The sequence below is a fragment of the Centroberyx gerrardi genome, chromosome 19 (genome assembly GCF_048128805.1).
Source record: "Centroberyx gerrardi isolate f3 chromosome 19, fCenGer3.hap1.cur.20231027, whole genome shotgun sequence".
NCBI lineage: Eukaryota > Metazoa > Chordata > Actinopteri > Beryciformes > Berycidae > Centroberyx > Centroberyx gerrardi.
Window position 1 is genome coordinate 26,848,919 of NC_136015.1, and position 7,500 is coordinate 26,856,418.

The 7,500-nt window shown below is 45.0% G+C and overlaps 1 protein-coding gene and 1 pseudogene across 2 annotated transcripts in view; both read right to left on the reverse strand.

The window, feature by feature from the left end:
- LOC139911314 (BCL2/adenovirus E1B 19 kDa protein-interacting protein 2-like) overlaps positions 1 to 7,500 on the reverse strand; it is a 225,970-nt gene that overhangs the window by 143,586 nt on the left and 74,884 nt on the right. The window lies entirely within an intron of this gene.
- The window catches only part of LOC139920024 (phosphatidylinositol 4-kinase beta-like), a 28,524-nt pseudogene that overhangs the window by 9,783 nt on the left and 11,241 nt on the right, over positions 1 to 7,500 (reverse strand). Inside the window, exons 4-5 of the transcript XR_013507484.1 lie at positions 7,420 to 7,500; positions 5,956 to 6,472 (exon numbers count right to left, since the gene is read on the reverse strand). The exon at positions 7,420 to 7,500 is cut by the window's right edge and continues 307 nt beyond it. The product of XR_013507484.1 is annotated as a phosphatidylinositol 4-kinase beta-like (transcript). The remainder of the gene's footprint in view (positions 1 to 5,955; positions 6,473 to 7,419) is intronic.

The window sequence follows — 7,500 nt, forward strand, 5'->3', positions numbered from 1 at the left end:
CAGACAGAGAGAGAGAGAGAGAGAGAGACAGACAGAGAGAGAGAGAGAGAGACAGGCAGACAGAGAGAGAGAGACAGACAGACAGAGAGAGAGAGACAGGCAGAGTATCTCATCTGTCTTCTGGTCTCTTGTATTTTTCCTCTCTTTTCTTTTCTCTAATGAGCAGAATCAGATAAATGAGCTGGAAGAGTTTTCAGAGGAAATATGAACAGGAAGATAAATAAAAACACGAGGCAGGATCGTAACGGCTCCGTCTCGTTCCTTCTCGCTCACTTTTTCCATTTTCTCTCTTTTTATCTTCCCTCGTTCTCTCACTCGTCTCTTCATCTGCTTTTCTTTTCTCTTCCCTCCATCTTTTCTCCTCTGGTCTGTCTCAGTTCATATTCTGGACAGAGCAGAAGACTTTTCTACAGATTTAAAAAGCTCTTCCGATGATCTTTTTATAATCTTTGACTTATTTTCTCTCTTACTCTTTTACTCTTCCTTTTATTTTTACTGCCTTGTCTGGTATTGACTTATTCCATTTTATCCCTGTGGCTGGGACTATTCATTTGATTTTTAATACTTTTTTTTTTTTTTTTTACTGTGTTTACCTAATTGTTTAAGTTGTTATTTATTTTGTTGATTTACATCATTTATTTTTTCTTGGCTGTGAAGCGCTTTGTAAGTTTGCTTTGAAAAATGGTTTATGAATAAAGATTATTATCATATTATTATTATGAAACAGAAAAATAAGACTTAAGCAGCGATATCAGAAGGCACAGGAGATATTTTCGTCTTTCTCTTCATTCCATCTCTCCTGTTTCTTTCTGTTTTTTCCACTGGAAGGTTTTTCTGTACTAAAAAAAAAAAAAAGGCAGGAAAAATAACAGGAAAATAAAACGGAGCAGAATCAGCGATATCAAGATCCAGCCGCTTTTGTTTTTGTTGTTTTTTCCGTTTTTAATAGAAGTTTATCGTTTCTCTCTCTCATTTTTCCATATTTTCCTCTTTTTGTCTTTCCATCATCCTCTCTGTTATTTCCGTTTGTCTCACATTGTTTTCTCTTTCCATCCCTCCGTCTATTTTAAAAAGCTCTATGATGGAAAATATAACAGGAAAATAAGACAAAAAACCATGCAATATGAAAGAGAGACGTGTTTTGGTCATTTATTGTCTCTCCTACATTCTTCCTTCTCTCTCTCTATTAATTTAAATCTCTGTCTCTCTCTCTCTCTCTCTGTCTCTCTCTCTCTCTCTCTCTCTGTCTCTCTGTCTCTCTCTCTCTGTCTCTCTGTCTCTCTCTCTCTCTCTCTGTCTCTCTCTCTCTCTCTCTGTGTCTCTCTCTCTCTCTCTCTGTCTCTCTGTCTCTCTCTGTCTCTCTCTCTCTCTGTCTCTCTCTCTGTCTCTCTCTCTGTGTCTCTCTCTCTCTCTCTCTCTCTGTCTCTCTGTCTCTCTCTGTCTCTCTCTCTCTCTCTCTCTCTCTCTCCGGTCATGGGGAAACGAAGCGTGGCTCTCGGCCAATCACATCGCTCTCTGCGCCTGGCTTCCGGCCAATGGTGAGCCTCGGTTTGCATGTGACTAAACCGCAAGCCAAGAATGTGCCGAGTAACCTCAACAACTCTCTCTCTCTCTCTCTCTCTCACACACACACACACACACACACACACACACACACACACGGAGTATAATGAACTCTGCCCTGCAAGACATTGATTCAAATCTCTCTCTCTCTTTCTTTCTTCTTTCTTTCACACACAAACACACACACACACTCCCTCTAACCCCCACACCCATCACCCCCACCCACCCGACCCCCCCCCCCACATACACACACACACACACACACAACAACTGTAGGTGATTCCCAGTTGTCTTCCAGTGACTCTTCCCCTCCTTCAGGCCAGAAACTGGAAACCAGTACATCTTCCCTCTCTCTCTCTCTCTTTCTCTCTCTCTATGTCTCTTTCTCTCTCTCTCTCTCTCTCTATGTCTCTCTCTCTCTCTCTCTGACCCAGTTTACAGCCATTCAGCTGCTAACACTGATGGAAGACCAGTTTCCAGTCTGCTGAAATGTAAAGTAGGCAGCTGCCCATCATCAGGACTCTTATTCTACTCTAAGCATCTAGCCGTATAATCCTGACAGCGGCCGGTGGACTGTGTGATTCACTAGCCACGGAGACCTTTGGACCCGGAAGGTTAATTTCCTGCGCTGCCTGTGAACCTGAACGCAGCGTCCGGCCGTCTGCCGTCTGTTCCCCAGGCTGAGACCTTCCTGCTGTACTGTCACTCCGGATGAAGTCTGTCAGCCAAAAGCCTCGGATTCAACACAGCTGATGAGTCCGTCAGAGAAAACCTTCCTACCCGCTCCCGGACCCTCAGGTTCCCAGAGGTTCGCTCTGCTGATATTGCAATTGCGATATGATTTGCGATATTAGAGGGAATGATCATTTTTACATCATTATTCTCATTTTAATTGAAAAACGAATTAAAATGATTATGGTGTGATTTTTGCGGGGATCTGTACCAAACAAAGATGTTTTCTTAAGTCTGTAGAATATGATGTGTAGGCAGGACATCTCTGCAGCACCACAATATTTCATTTAAAATGGTGTTTTGACACACCTTTCACCTTTAACAAATATTGCGCCTCCTGCGATTTGAAAATTGCAGTAGGCCAGATTGCGATTTCGATAAAATTTCGATTAATTGTTCAGCCCTATGCTCCACCCAGCGCTTTTATTTTGAAAGAGCGGCAGAGGGGAAACGCAACCGGAGCAAATCCATCAAAATGCAGAAGTACAGCTTTGGTGTTTTTCACTATGTACAAACTGCTATGAAGCAAACTGCAGTCAGACAGAGCAGCAGGTGTATTGATCTGCTGGTTGGAGTGTGTGTTCATTTCAGTGTGAGAGCAAACACACAGAAAACAACCAAGAGCAGCTGGTCTCAGTTCAGTCCTGTGAGAGGATGAACACCAGTTAAACTTCTCACATTTTTGAGCTCATCAGATGAAACGCAACACAGACACAAAACAACACCGACACTCCGCACACACACACACACACACACACACACACACACACATACACACACACAGCAGTGAAACAACACAGCAGTGCAGCAGCTTCGGCTCCAGAGGCTGCAGTGAATGTAAACCACGATGTAAACCTCTGTGTTTGGAAAACAACTCAACTAAACACACAGACTGTTCGTTTTTACTGCCAAAGAAATGGAGAGAGTAGAAGAAGACGACAGAGTGAGGGAGGGAGGGGAGGAGGAGGAGGAGGAGGAGGAGGAGGAGGAGGAGGAGGAGGAGTGACAGGCAGGGAGGAGTCGACAGCCTCCTGTCTGCAGAGCAAACAAAAGACCAGAGAAGAAAGAGAGGAGACAGATGTTACACCCCCCCACCCCCAACACACACACACACACACACACTTTCTCTCTGCTTTTCTTCTTCTCTCTTTCTGGGCTGAAGCAGAAACCAGCTCAGTCCCAGTATCAGCTGCTTTCTGTTAAATCCTTTAAACGTCTTCACAGTCAGGAGTTTATATTCTGTGTTTCTACTCTACGTGTATCTGCCTGTTTTATTCTTCTTCATGCCCGTTTTTAATTCACATCTGCCGGTTTTTATTGCTCATCTTATCACCCTTTAATTTATTATTGTCGAATCATCTGAGCAGCTCTAACTCTGGTTTGGTAGGAGATATTATTATCGCATCGTAATACCATAATTAATAATAAAACGATACTCAACAAGAGGTGGATATCGGTCTGATATCAGTCTGAGCCTCAGCACAGGTCCTGTATGGAAACCTGCTGAAGCTGCTGAAAGTTTCCTGGCAGCGCTGCGTTTCCACTCCCATCCCACTGCAGCGCCCAAACTCTTCAAATGTCTCAAAAATAAAATGTCAATTAGTCTGGTTTCCATCAGCTGCGTTGTGGCGGAGGAAACACATCCATCATCCATCAGAGGAGCGAAGAAGTCTGCACACTGTGTCATTATTTACTCAACAAATGGTTTCCATCTCTATTTATTGCTAAATTTCTTTACTGACAAAAAACGTTTTTCGCCTCAAGCAAGCGGAAAAGCTTTTTTTTTGTGTCACTGAGGAGCTTTTTATAGGCTGTTTCCATTCAGCCTTTCAAACTCAGTATCTCATAATCCACATAAAAACACTCGCATGGAAACCCAGCTACTGAAAACATGGAGGAGAGCTGGAAAAGCCGGAGGCCAGAGCAAATAAAAACCTGACTGCAGCAAAACCCTCTGGGTGTCAGCAGCAGGTCCGCACAGCGGGTCGGTTTAGTGTTTCCTCTCTCTGTTGCCGTCATGAAGAGTTTAGACCGTCGGTTCTGCTGCAGGTCTGAACTCACAGGCTCCCGTAGTTATTTATTAAAACCAGTGAAGAGACAAACTGCTGCAGCATGCTGAACTGAGCAGTGGGTTTTTTCCTAACATCACTTTATCACGCAGATAATTATCTTGTTTAATGGGACTATTTTCTCTTTTTCCATTACTGCGCAGTGTCACGTTCTTCTGGTGGCAGTGAAGAGGCAAAACCAAACTGAAGTAAATACACACAGAGAGCCGCTCACACTCCGCTCAGCAGGAGGGAAAACTTTGATACGACTGCAGTGAAGTCAAGTCATGTTAGGAAAAAACACAAAAACACAAAAACACAAAAACACAACATGAAGTGTTGCTGCAGGAGGATCTGATCCAGAAGGAAATAACATCTGGATCTATTCTGCCCAGTTTGGATACTACTACTACTACTACTACTACTACTACTACTACTACTACTACTACTACTACTACTACTACTACTACAATTACTACAACCATCACTACTACTACTATTACTAATATTACAACCACAACCACTACTACTACGACTACTAGTATTACTACTACCGGCACTACTACTACTACTAATATTACAACCACAACTACTATTATTACTACTACCACTACTGCTACTAGTACTACTAATACTACTACTACTGTCACAACCAGTGATGCTCCTAATGCTACTATTACTATTACAACCATTACTATTACCGATACTTCTGCTACTAATACTACAATTACTACAATCTTAACTACTGCTACTAATAATAATATGAATACATTCAGCTACATGACAGCAGTCCTGCTGTAATCGTCCATAAACTCTTACAGACTAGTGGGAACAAAACTCAAAGTGCACCTTGGTGAAGCATCAGCTCACACACACTGCTGTATACTCTGCATTATACTGCAGTATACAGAGACGCTGTGAGTATTTGCCTTCAGAGGGATCAGTGACCTGGAAGGCACATGATGACAGATGGCTCAGTTACATAGCAGTGTAGGATCGGTAATGTGTGTGTGTGTGAGTGTGTGTGTGTGTGTGTTTGCATAGGTTGCTGCATACAGCTGGCTGATGCGTCTCGTCGCTTCTAACCACAGAATGACAAGACAGCGTTCTCCTCTTGTCTGTTCTGCTGGGGGAAAAAACACAAAACGCAGCAAAACGGGAAGAGAGCATGATGGGAAGGAACACGAGAGAGGAGGGAAGTAACTCTGTAACTCCACTTCCCCCCGGTTCATAAATGAGCCGGTCCATTAAAATTCAAGCTGGTTGGACGATTATATACATGCCGAATTTACCGGAACACCCTACAGATTAGTAATAAAGTCTCAAATTATATTATTTTTTGCCGATAAGCAAGGAAAAAAGAAATTGGCAGATTTTTGAAGGGACCTTGGTGCGGCAGGAGTCTTCAGCCTCGACCGCTCCTGTGTTTCTGAACGCAGAAATCTGCTCATTTTGTTTCACTCTCTACCATCAGAACCTGCTGATGTTTACTGGTCATATTATGTTTCAGGAAAGCAGAAATATTACACATTTAACCTTTAGGTTTTAAAGGTTAAAGGTTCTCCATCAGAGGGAGACAGCAGAGCAGGAAGACAGGCAGTAACAGTCTCACCTCCTCATGGCCGGCCTCCACCTTGGGGTTGCTCCCCGTCCGTCGGAGCCCGGCGCCCGGCCCCGCCGCTGCCTGTGGTGGCGTCCGACTTGGAGCGCTGGTGGGTCTTCCTGGAGGGCGAGACGAACACCTCCGCCTCCGCCGGGACGGGGCTATCCGGGGCCGGGGGCGGGGCCGAGGAGGAGGAGGAGGAGGAGGAGGAGGAGGAGGGGGACGCCTCCACGTTGCTGCTGTTGTGCCTCTTGTGACGGTGGTGGTGGGAGCGGGAGGAGGCGCGATCCCCGAGACCGGGGCTGGAGGCGGGGGACGGCGAGGCGGAGGCGGGGCGAGGGGCGTTTGTGTCGGCGGAGGCGGAGGGGGGGGCGGAGCCGGGTTTGAGCTCGTCAGACAGGATGAGTTTGCGGAGCTTGGCGCCTCTGGAGTGACGCTGGGTGGAGATGTGCATATCTGAAGAGTACGCTCCTAACAGCCAGGCCGTCTGCAGGGAGAACGTTATACTGCCTCTACAACGATGGATCTGAGAGAGAGAGAGAGACAGAGAGAGGGAGAGAGAGAGAGAGAGAGAGAGAGAGAGAGAGAGAGAGAGAGAGAGAGAGAGAGAGAGAGAGAGAGAGAGACAGAGAGAGAGAGGAGAGAGAGAGAGACAGAGAGAGAGAGAGAGAGAGAGAGAGAGAGGAGAGAGAGAGAGAGAGAGAGAGAGGAGAGAGAGAGAGACTTTAGATTAAATCTGAATCTCCAAAATATCAACTTTTCAGTTTCTTGGGAAGTGAGGAAAAAAATTGTGATTGCAGTTGCATCACAAATCTCCCAGCAACCACAGCGCCATGATGGAGGAACACTGTAGAATATTGTGTTAGTTAATAAAGTGTAAATCTGTAGAAGCAGCTAGAAGCAGAGAGCAGCTGAGTCAGCTTGTTGTGGTGTGGCTGTAGATCCATTCAGTAACGTTCTCAGTAAAAGTGAATAGTGTGATAAGGTGGATTTGGTTACTGTGACACAGTAAACTGTCTTGTCTTTAGCCCTAGTCTCTACTCCAAAACACTCTGAGTTGTAGCTTGAGAAGAGTCAGCTCAGTTAACCTGAACAAACTGTTAGCTAGCTAACTAGCCGGCAAACACACTGATGTTAATGTGAACACGCTAACGCTAGCTGCTGCTAGATACGTTAGCTAGTGTGCTAATCAGATGTGTTAACAACAAGACAGTGATGTTAGCTGACCAGATGCTATGGTTAGCTAGCTAACAAGCTGACATTATCTAAACACTAAATCAATCAGATGGATCAGTGATGAAATGATCAGTTCAGTCAGAAACAGACAGAAATTAACCGTCTGTTCAATTCTGTTGAGACGACAGAAACACAGTCAGCTGTTCACAGAGCTGAGGACCTCCAAGATGGCCGCCAGAAGGTGCCTAACATCACCTATTCCAGGCTTTTCCAAGCGTTTTAAGGCCCTGTACTCACCAGGTAGGGTCTGATGGCGTCTCCCACCTCGGTGTCCATGTGGACGTACATGTTGAGCAGCTGAGGCAGGTGGAAGTCGAC